The sequence below is a fragment of the Lynx canadensis genome, chromosome A1 (genome assembly GCF_007474595.2).
Source record: "Lynx canadensis isolate LIC74 chromosome A1, mLynCan4.pri.v2, whole genome shotgun sequence".
In the NCBI taxonomy this organism is placed as follows: domain Eukaryota; kingdom Metazoa; phylum Chordata; class Mammalia; order Carnivora; family Felidae; genus Lynx; species Lynx canadensis.
In genome coordinates this window covers 39,410,687-39,423,442 of record NC_044303.2, presented here as the reverse complement: position 1 = coordinate 39,423,442, position 12,756 = coordinate 39,410,687, and positions in this window count along the sequence as shown.

Genomic DNA, 12,756 nt, shown 5'->3' with positions numbered 1-12,756 from the left:
TTTTGTTTTTTGTTCTTTTTTAACTGAAAGCCTTAGCTCTGGTCTCAGTCCACATACAGCATCAACCAACATTCACATGAGGAAGGAATAATTCAATGTCTCCATCCCTAGCCACCATCTGAATATGAACTCATTATAGACCCCTAAAGAATCCTACCTGGATAAAACTGGCAACCTCCAGAAGTGTGAGATGTAATAGAATGACAATTATTATTTTAACCTACTAAGAAATTGCAAGCAATAGACAACCAGAACATTGATACTAACACATCTTTCAAGAGTCCGTTGAAATTATACTTCTTCTGTAAAATGTTATTTTTTAAGACTTGTTTTCTCTCATCCTCAGTTATTTTACTTTGTTTATGCTTCCAGAGCATTATAAAGAAAATTTTTAAATGTTATCCTGACTTCAAATTATAGTTTATGTATCTGTCTCTTCTATAAGACTGTATCCTTGAGGAATGGGTTATGTCATATGAATGTTTTTATGCTGTGGAGAGGACAAGGTATAAAATACTTTATCCACCAAACCCCACTGAATTAGTCAACCAACCAATTGACCAATCAATAAACATTTAACTCAGAATTAATATACATATTTGGATTTATCTTCACTTCTTTAAAAGGGTTGTACATTTCTTTGTGTACAGCATGAGAATGTGATTTCAATCTTTCTTTCCATTACCAAGAGTTTATAAACTTTTGAAAATATATGGTACATTTATCATTTATGCTATAAAGTTTATATTAAAATTTAGAACTCTTTTTCAGGGAATTGAAACCATTCCTAATTGGCACAATGTTTCTTGAAGTGAAGTGGATAACATCATTATTATTGCCTTTCTTCTTATCTAGTTGCTTTGTTTAAAAACACAGTAATAACAAAAAACAAAACCTATGTTTACAGGAGGGTTTATATTTTATTCTTCTCCCTATGTATCCGCAACTGCTAGTGACATAAGAGTTTTACATGAGATAGAGTAGAAAACTTCCCTCAAGACTGTGTAGATTCAAGCCACTGAAGGAAAGTCTTCCTTTCTGATAGTTCCTACATTTTTCATTGATTCGTGCATAAGTTTCAAACATTTATTTATTGTTCTGCAATAATTGCTTCTTTTTCATCACAGCTCCTACTTGATGCACCTCCCCCCATGGTTTAAGACTACTTTATTGTTCTGATAGTAAATAACAACATAAATTGTTCACAGTTTAATCATCAGCATTTTCAATATCAATATGATGCTTTGTATTTGCCTGCTTTAGTGGTCTAAGCCAAAGGTTCAAACATATATATTCTCCTCCTCTGTATGAGCTTAAAATGATGGAGAAATATAATTTAAAATATCTTTGCTTAAATGTCCTTCAACAAACTTTCATTTACCACTTACCAGTGAGAGATTGTTTTCATGATGGTATGGTGTCCACAAAATCATAAATGACAACCTCTGCCTCCACAAAGAAAATGACAGTATACAGTATAACTGCCCCAAAGCACTGTCAAAAGATGCTTAGAAGGGAATGTTAAAATAGTAAAGTGTAGGGAGAGACTACTTCATACTGGGAGAATTAGGGGAAACTGGCAGGTTATGATATTTTATCTGGGCTTTAAAGGCTCCTTATGATCTGCACACATGAATACGGCTGAAGGACATTGGAGACGGAAATTATGCAAGCAGATCATAAAATAAGAAAGCACTCCTGGGCATGTTGTGGGATTGCCTGCCAATAGGGCATATGAAAAGATAGTAGTAAAAGTCAGGGATGACTACGAATTTGGAGATCTGAATGAGTAAAATATTATGGTACTAATAAAATGTAAAATTCGCATTCAGGAACTGACTCTGGAAAAGATGATGAGTTCAGGTTTAGTCTGTGGTGTTTGAGATGCAGACTGGATACCAGGTGGACAGAGTCTTGCAGGGAATTGGAAATGGAAAACTACAGTTGAAGAGACTGGCTGTAGTTACATACAGATTTAGGATATATAGATATATGTAGGTACAGATAATATAGATAGATACATACATACATACAAGCATACATAGAAACATACATACATACTAAAATACTGAAAACAGATTATATACAATTCAGTTAAAGAAGAGTTTTGGGAAAAAAATGAAGGTATTTTCACCACATTATTATTATTATTATTATTTTTAATGTTTATTTACTTTTGAGAGGGGGGAGGGGCAGAGAGAGAGGGAGACACAGAATCTGAAGCAGGCTCCAGGTTCTGAACTGTCAGCACACAGCCTGATGCAGGGCTCCAACTCACCCACCATGAGATCATGACCTGACCGAAAGTCAGACACTTGACTGACTGAGCCACCCAGGTGTCCCTCACTACATTATTTTGTCTCCAATTATTTACTTAGAAACCCCTTGTTCTAATCAGAGATCCTGAAAAGGTGAACAGAAACATAGATTGAGCTTGAAGCCATATTTTGTTTGGCTAGGATAGTTTTTTAAAAGCTGAAATTTGACTAACTTTAAATATCATGCACACATTCCATTTATACAATTGACCTTGAATTATCCTTCATCCTGGCTACATCACAAATTTATGATTCTTTCCTGTTACCTGCAGTGCCTAGAGCTCAAGACCACCACTTGTAACCAATTTTGTGTATCAATTGCTTAATGTAAGTGCCTTGGATGTTTATTGACTCATTTAATCTTTTCCAAAAGCAGGGAACACTCAGGGTATAATGCTACAAGTTCAGAGTATGTGCAAATGGCTATAATGTAGCAATGAAATAAGACAAATATAGGTATCACCACACAGCAAAGAAGGGTAATGACAGTACCTTTGTGGTGAAAGACCACATTTCTCGATTGATACTTTTATAAAAAATGAAAATAAAGCTATAAAAACATTGAAATGAGATTAAACATTAGACATACAAAATAGAAGCACTATTCCTTTTATTCTTGGATTCAACAAACATAAAGTTACATTTCAATAAATATAATTTGAACAAGCCTAATATAGGAAAAGGAAAATAAACAAAAAAAACTTCTATCATATCAGAACTTCCTTGTTTTGTTTTAATCACATTAATATATCATTGGTGAAAAAAGATTTTAAAGCATTTTAAGCAAGTTTAATATATTCAGTTTTAACTTTTATCTAAAATGAAATGTATATTTTCATTCTTTAATTAGTAGATAGTTCTGCAATTTATGCAGAAAAATTAGAGTTGAATTTAAATCTTCTTTCAATGAAATAAATTGATTCCAGATGCTAAATTTCCAATGTGTGGGTGTTCTTATTTTAATTTGAAAATAAACTCAAAACATTACATTAAACATAAAGTGTTAAGGGATCAGCATTTACTTCTTTGATTATTATGGTCAAATTACAGAGTATCTCTTAATAATGTCTATAAAATATGACGAAAACTTGTCCTTACACTAATTTTCATTTCTGCCTTTTGATCTTATCTACCTTTGAAAATCATATTGCATTCCTCTTTTAATGGAAGTTATAAGCTCATTAAAATCATTGCATATATCAGGCTAATAAGCAATGCCAATTGTCCAACTAATATCTCTAAAATTTGGGGCCAAACTGGTTTCTTTTTATGTGAAAAATTCATTCCAGAATTTTTTCCATGATAGCCATTGTACCCAAGCATGTAAAAATAGTTACTAATTTTGTCATAAAGAAAATAATGCCAAATTTAATATGGTATTTGTTTTGTAGTTCACTAAATACCCTATTGAATTCAACTGATGTTTTGTTTTGGTTTGATTTTATTATGACTTTCTTGATGAAAGAAGACATGTATTGACTGATATGCATTTTCTGCAAGTTTCCTGAAATGGTAACTATCCTATTTTCTTATTGCAGCTGCATTGTCAGAACATTTTCATTTTTAACTTACACTCCAAACACTTGCTGATAATGTAAGTTTTCATTATACAGGTCAGAAATAGTCTTGTTTACTGTCATTACATTTGGGGAAGAAAATAATTTTTTCTTCATAAGCACATCATCCATAAATTACACATCATCTATAAATTACAAAACTTAGCAATAGCTATGTCAGCATTAAACAGTAAATAAAAAGTACTTTGCTAATTTTATTTGTCCTGTATTATTCCTTATATTATCTATCAGGCAGTTTCTGAATAGATTGGGCTGTAGTGCTCAATTGGAAAGTAGGACTTGAGTTACTCTCTTTGCCTCAGAGTCATAACCCAATGTTTCCAGGTATATCTCCTTGATATAGTCTTTTACTAATGTCTCAGCAATCATATATATTCAGTGTTAGCAAAAAAAGAGTGTTATTTTATAGGGAAATTGTAAAGCATTAATATTTACATGTTAAATAGTGAGTATCTGCTTCTGACAGATTTTAAAGCAGCATTTACTATTTCAAATAATTCATTTGGGCTTTAAGTATATTTGTATACTTTGTATATAAATACCTCTTCAGATTCTATGATTTTGTATAATATTTTTACATCTTGAAATAGCATAGTTAGTTTTAACATTTCACTTCAATTACGGCTACAAAAACAAAACTCAGCTACGTGAAGAATAGAACTCCCAATCACAACTAGTTTGATCTAGTGTGGTCTTCATTTCTTGGAATCATTTCCATTATCATTAGTTGATTTACTTCTTTCACATCCCTAAGAACTGTGTCTTTTCTTGACAACAAGTTCAGAGATGCCTTTTTACTGTTAGTAAATATGGTCAAACATGTTTTGCTTCTCTACGTTAGCTGATAATGTTAAAATATAGATTTAAAAAGAATAACTTGATGAAAATGATTAGAAAAATTAAAGTTAAAAGAGAAAATTACTAAAAAGAAGAACAAATCACTTACATCTTCTCATAATTTTAAGTAAATGTAGGCAATCTAATATTAAAACATCACATGCTATAAGGTGGTCCCTATACATATGATTGGAACTTAGATCACATCACATGTGATATCATCTTGTCAGTGAGAAAATCCACTGATTCCATGCTTGAATGTAATAACATCACTTTTTTATAAGTTTCTAAATATTAGCAATGTTGATACAACCAATTGGTAAACAGCAGATTAAGGACTGATTCTGATCCAGGACTTAAAGTTTAGATAAAAATAACATAAGACAAATTAATTCATGTGTGGGGGTGTGTGTGTGTGTGTGTACTGATGAAATAGGAAAGAATCATTGAATACATATTACTTATGCTAGGCACTAAGAGATAGTGTGGATTTTTATATCATGTGATGAAGGGCATTGACATAAAGAAATCACATGGGAAAAGTTTCAAAGTTGGTAGTTGATAAAATATATTTTGTGTAGAATAAATTTTCTAAAAATTTAGAAGTAGTAATGGATATAAAATGTTAACATACATCTAATATTTTCTCCTTGTTTTTTTAAGCAATGGAGAAATACTGTAGTCTTCTGAACATGGGAAAAAGGGATACAACATTAGTTTGTTCTGTCTTAAGTGTGATTATTGGATATAAATAAGACACTGATCAGTATGGAAACAAACTTGGAGGCCAATTTACAAATGGTGACCAATTGATGTATAAATAGGTTGATATTGACATGAAATTAAGAGACACTGCAAAAAAATGATTACATAACTAAAATCAGCCTCACTTGGTGACTGAGTAGTTTATCAGCAAGAACTCTATAAGCAAATGATTCAAATTTTGACATTTAAGCAGAGGGAATTATTAAAGTGAAAATGAGTAATTCATAGAATGTACTAGAAGGGATAAAGAAACAGGTTCAAAAGTATGAATAGAGTGAGGCCATAAATCCTTACCCCTCCAAAAACTAAGTCAAATTCGGGGTGCCTAGGTGGCTCAGTTGGTTGAGCATCCAACTTCTGATTTCAGCACTAGTCATGATCCCCGGGGTTGTAGGATTGAGCCCTGAATCAGGCTCTGTGCTGAGCATAGAGCCTACTTGAGATTCTCTCTCTCTCTCTCTCTCTCTCTCTCTCTCTCTCTCTCTGTCCCTCTCCCCTACTTGTGCTCTATCTCTCTTAAAACAACAACAACAATAAAAAGCCACATTCATACCACACTACTAGTTCACTTAATATAATTAAAACAATTTCACAGTGTGGTTGTGGTATTAAATGGAATAAGCAATTGCAAATTACCTCCATATAATGTATGCAACATACTGGTGCTCAGTAAGTGTAAATTTGAATCTGTTTTTTAGTACTTGTTCAATAGTACAAGATTTCTTTAATCTGAAAATGATAAAGTCTCCAGATTCTTTCAATCTCACCTTCACTAGTAAAGATTCTTGCATGGAGCATATGAGTATATTTCCAAGTCTCTGTATTTGATTTGTTCCAGGTATCAATACTCTGATTTAACATAAACATATCTAATTAAAAGTATGTCTTCATTTCTGATGTCATAAATAACATTCATACACAGAGTTGGGGATCTTTGTATAAAAAAGGATATAAAAATACAATTCAATTAATGTATGGAAGACTTGGATTTTAATTAATGAAGATGAATCCCTTCATGAGATACTTAGAAATGAACTGGGTGAAATATATACCCTGAAAGCTGACTTTACAAACTTTATTATTCTGTACAATTGCTTAAAAACAAAAAAAGAAGCCATTCTGTTTAGAATTATCAAAAAGTATGTGAAGTAATTTTGCCCAAAAAAATATTTTGTGGCAATTTAAAAGGCATTCAACAGATACTTCAGATGACAAAAAATGCATATGTTTCTATTTTCTAGACTACTATGATAAATAATAAAAATAATACATCAACCTTCATTTTTATCACAGAAATAGTGTTTTGCTATGAAAACCTATGATTTCATCTATGAAATTACATTGCTGGTTTAACATGGTTAACTATTGCTTTTTATAAAGACTGTTTATCCACTTTCAGATGTATGTGAATCGCATTTTTTTTCTTCTGTCTCTAGTTTCCTGATATTGGATCTTTTGAAATGCTTATTAACAATCTTTCCATTGTATGGCAGGCAGTCAAAACAAATCACAACCATTCCTGTGCAAGAATAAGTATGAGCTCTCGGCTAAAATAAAGATTGTTTGTACTTTGCTATTATTTGTGTTAGTGAGTATTTTAAATACTAGCTAGCAAGTATGTTAAATATTCATGAGTCATTTACAGTAGTGAAGAGAATTTTTTTTCTAACACATGTCAGGAAAATCATACTTAATAGCAGATTATCTAAGGAATTTTGTGAAACTCCATATACCATGAGTATTGCTGCCATATTAATGATATGCTATAGGAAATTCAGAAACTTGAAAAATTATTGAAATTAACATTGAACTTAGGCTATAAGAAATAGTATAAGGAATAGAACTCAGACTGTAAAGGAATGATATAAACCTGCTGACTAAATATTTCATTAAGGACTGTTCTCAATTTTGTTTTAGTTTCGTTGGGTGAATTGATTCCAATTTATTCAATTTTATTTCACATTTCAACTATTTCATTTTTCATACATGGAGGAATTCATCCTGATTCATTGTATTATTGATGATAGTCTTTAAAAGATGCTACTGGCCTGCCAGTGATGACCAAGAACAGATGAATTCCACCCTCTTTAGGCTAAGACTTTTGAAAACAAAAACAAAAACAAAAAGAATCACTGGGCTATTTTTAGGGCTGGGGGGTGAGAATCAACAGGAATTTAACAATCAGGAATCAACCTAACATCCCTGGGTCTGGGAGTCAATCCATTTGGAGTGAGGACAAGATACTGGAAAGTTAATTAAAGAATAGATGTTGTTGGGGCGCCTGGGTGGCGCAGTCGGTTAAGCGTCCGACTTCAGCCAGGTCACGATCTCGCGGTCCGTGAGTTCGAGCCCCGCGTCAGGCTCTGGGCTGATGGCTCGGAGCCTGGAGCCTATTTCCGATTCTGTGTCTCCCTCTCTCTCTGCCCCTCCCCCGTTCATGCTCTGTCTCTCTCTGTCCCAAAAATAAATAAACGTTGAAGAATAGATGTTGTACTAAGTGGTTATTATAGTCCTCAAAGGGACATGTTATTCTGCCCAAAGAAGAATAATAATCTGGTGGCTGCATTGTCTCTTTGGAATCCAGAATCTTTTTAGGACTGAAAGATTACTCAGGAATCCAAGATTTGTCATGTTAAGAAGGGAAATCATTTGGAAAAACAAAGAGGGCCAGTTAGTGTGGGCTAGCAGTGAACTAAAGTACAAAAGCACCTTGGAGAAGTGCCCTGGGCTATAGGGGATAAAGAACACATTCACAGACTACAGAAGCAATTGCTACTCTGGCCAATTGATCTTGTGGAAGCAAAAGAGACCTCGAAATTCTAAATGCAAAATACAGCTCTCCTACAGAATACTCATATGGGGAAGTGGGTTTCTCTGTGAAATGAAATTCATGCTAACTGCTACAGATCTCCTGGTACTGCCACACATATTCTTGGACATTTTGTCCTGATGACTGGTCTTGTGAGGTTTCCATTTGTCTAATAAAGCCCAATCTTTACACAATACCTCCTCAAGTTATGGTGTTTATTTGGATTACTGTTAAGATCAGTGATGGGGTGCCTGGGTGACTCAGCCTGTTAAGTGTCCGACTCTTGATTTTGGCTCAGGTGATGATCTCAACAGTTGGTGAGATCTACCCCTGCCTCGGGCTCCACGCTGTCAGCATCTCTAAGTGTCTGCCTGATGCACATAACTTTATGAACAAAATTAACAAGGCAGTTTTTTATTCAAACCACCAAGAAGCATAGATTTACCTTTTGTATTAGTTTGAGTTCTCCAGAAAAACAAATAGGATACACACACACACACACACACACACACACCTACCTGTCAGAATGGAGCCAGCTTGGAATTCTCTCTCCCTGTATTCCCCTCCCTTTCTCTCTCAAAATAAATACATAAACATTAAAAAAAAAGAGATCAGTGGCAGCACTGAAAGGGCAGGTTTTTTGTTTTTTTTTTCTTGAAGGCCCTAGCTAGGAAGGAGTAGAATTGGTCTCTTCATGGTAATCACTACCATTTGGAATTTTTAAAGATTCTATTTGATGTGATTTGGTTTCTCATTCTAAATTACTATTCATTTTGTGCCTATTTTTACTTTTAATCCCATCTTTTTTATTTTCCTGCAAAGTGTCCCTCAAAATTGTCAAAGCCTTAGAACTCACAAAATCTATTTGTCATTGTGTTAGGAGATAGGAATATAGGAGTTAAAAGGTATAACGGTTAATTTTATGTGTCAACTTGAGTGAGCCCAGATATTTGGTTAAAAATTTTCATGACTGTGTCTGTGAGGGTATTTCTGAGTGAGAATAACATCTGAATTCATAAACTGAGTAAACCAGTTTGCCTTCTCCAATGTCACTGGATCTCATCCAATCTGTGAAGGCCTGGATAGGACAAAAGGCTGAGTAAGGGATAATTTGCTCTCTCTGCTGTCTTTGACCTGGGACCCTGGTCTTGCCCTCAGACTCAGATTTAGACTGGAAATATACCATCAGTTTGCCTTGGTCATTGACTGCAGATCTTGAGATGACTCATCCTCACTATATGTGTACATGTATGTGTGTGTGTGTGTGTGTGTGTGTGCGTGTGTGTCCTATTTATTTTGTTTTTCTGAAGGACTCAGACGAATGCAAAAGGTAAATCTATGCTTCTTAGTGGTTTGAATAAAAAGCTGCCTTATTAATTTTGTTCATAAAGTTATGTGCATCAGGCAGACACTTAGAGATGCACACTTCTCTAGCTCAAAGAGTAGACTAAATTTACAGTAATAGGTTTTTTTCATGCAAATTTGTCTTGATGTGCAGCTTTGTGTCCCCCTAAAATTTGTATGCTGAAGTCCTATCTCCCAGTATCTCAGAATGTGACTGTATTGAAGGTAGGACCTTAAACAGTACTTACACTAGATTGAGGTTGTTTGGGATGGTCTCTAACTCAGTATGAGGCATTTGCACACATATCGTGACAGAGGGATGACCATGTGAAGACATAGGGAGAAGATGGCCACCTATAAGACAAGGAGAGAGGTCTCAGAGGAAGCCAATCCTGCCAACACCTTGATCTCAGATTTATAGCCTCCAGAACTGTGACAAAATAAATTTATATTATTTAAGCCACCTACTCTGTGGTCCTTTGTTATGGCAGCCTTAGCAAACCAATATAGTGACTTAGTCAACACTGAAATGTAGTCATCATGTATGATTTTTTTGACTCATATCTGTATCCTTGATGGCATAAAGCTTCATGCTTATCTTTGTCAAATATTAACTAACATGTTTATTTTCAATAAAATAAATGTAAACAGCATGGAATAATGATTTGATGTTTTATGTAAAATAATTTTTATGTATCTTAGATTTATCTACAACGTTCATTCCACTTTTCACAAATTGGTCATTCGTATATAAAAATGCTTTATAAAGTTTTGTGGATTGATATCTAAAATTATACATGAGATATGCCTTGATTAAAATGACTTTGAATGATTCAGTTTCTTGACATGAAAGATATTTTCCCTTAGTATTGTTTTTTTTTTTAATTTTAAGAGTGTCATGAGACATATCTCTAAAATATTCATCAGAGAAATCTAATAGCTTTAAATGGGATTTAAAGTAATCTTTCACAAAAGAGGCATTAAAATTTCAGAAAAGAAGTTTAGTATTGGGAAAAAAATATAAAAATGGCATTCCCTCAGTGATCTTTATAAGACTAGTTAGTGGTGAAGTGAAATGAAATGTTCAGTTATTCAGCTGGTTTTATGGTCTCTATCACCACTGGATAAAGGCATTTTATAGACCTATTGGGCTTAATGCAGAGTATGTAAGAAAATAATAGAATATCTTGCAAAAGAGCTCAGAAGTGTTTTACAATAAAAGCCATTTTATAACATGAGTGCATCAAATTATTTGCTGAATTACATAGTGATCAAACTGTGATTTTAATATTATATCATTTTGAATCTGGATTCTTAAATATTGAAAATATTTTATTATATTTGCTTAAATATATTTGTTAATTTGATTTATTTTACAGGTTTTTCTATGCCTAGGAATTGGTCAAAATTATTATTGAAACTCCTCTGCAGTTTGTACTTTGCTACTTTGATCTTTAATGTTGACCCCCCTCCTTTTTTTAACAAGTCAAAAAAGATTTTCATTGCTAAAATGAAGTTGATTATCCAGTAAGCACATGTTTATGGAAATACAATCACAACTGTTCACAAAGCTCCAAGATAATCTGAGAGGAATACAGTGCAACATATAATATGGTTGCTTCAAACATGTCATGGCATACAGATGGGGTCAAAAGTCAACATTTCTCAGTGACATCATCAATTAAGTAGCCATGCTTACCCCGGACTTCTGAATGAAGTGAAGAGGATGGGTTAATGATAATGTCCTAAGTAATGCACTGAAGTACTATATTACATCTACATAACACATTCCAGAATTTTACATGTAAAATTATATTAACACTGATCTGTCCTGTGTACTTATGAAAAGTAATGAGGATTGGGGCGCCTGGGTGGCTCAGTCAGTTGAGCCTCCAACTTCAGCTCAGGTCATGATCTCACAGTTTGTGGGTTCGAGCCCTGCGTTGGGTTCTGTGCTGACAGCTCAGAGCCTGGGGCCTGCTTTGGATTCTGTGTCTTTCTCTCCCTGCCCCTTCCCTGCTCACACTCTGTCTCTCTCTCTCAAAAATAAATAAACATTAAAAAAAATTAAAAAAAAAAGTAATGAGGATAAAAAGTACACAAGAATGCAATGTTGATCTATGCTTCAGACTTTTTTTGGTTTAAAAATAAAAATAAAAATAAAAATTTCCACTCTAATTTTTACAGAAACAATGTGATAAGAATCGCACATTCCTGGTTTAATCACAAAATATGCTTTTTTTAAAAAAAAAAACTTTTTTTAATGTTTATTTATTTTCTAGAGAGCAGGAGACAGAGTGCAAGCGGGGGGAAGGCCGAGAGAGAGTGAGACACAGAATCCAAAGCAGGCTCCAGGATCTGAGCTGTCAGCACAGAGCCTGGATGCAGGGCCAAACCCATGGACCCGAGATCATGAACTGAGCCGAAGTCGGAAGCTCAACTGACTGAGCCACCCATGCGTCCCTCACAAAATACATTTTTCTAAAAATACTATATCAAATATTATTTTATATATCTATATATACAGTAATGCTTTCATATATAATATGTAAACATATATATAGTATGTATTTGCAAGTCTGTATATATGCACAGATATGTATATATATGTGTGTTTTATGTGTGTATGTATGCATATATATACATATACTGATCCATATACTACCAAGCAGACTATTCTAGAGGTCGTGGAACAGAAAGAATCACAGATAAATAATTCCAATTTAAATTGCATGGTTTATTGAATCTATCTAAAGCAGAGCAATAATCAAAGAGAAAGAAGGAGATGGATAGGTTAAAATTCTAAGGTAGGGTTCAAGCAGGATGGAAGAACCACATTGCCTGAATTCCATATTGTCCACGTGTCTTGTCCTTTATCTGCTGCATCAGCTTTCTCCACTAATAGTGTGATTTTTGAGGATCAGAGTTCACCATGGGTGAGTGGCCTTAGTGGCTGAAGATATATAAACTCAAGTCACACTTGTTCAATAGAAAAGATGGAGAGGCAAGCAAATCTGGCTACAATAGTAATCTGCAGACAGCCTAATGACAGCATTGAAGCTGTTGCTGTGCTTTGGGCAGAAGACACATGGGCCAGAATGAGTGT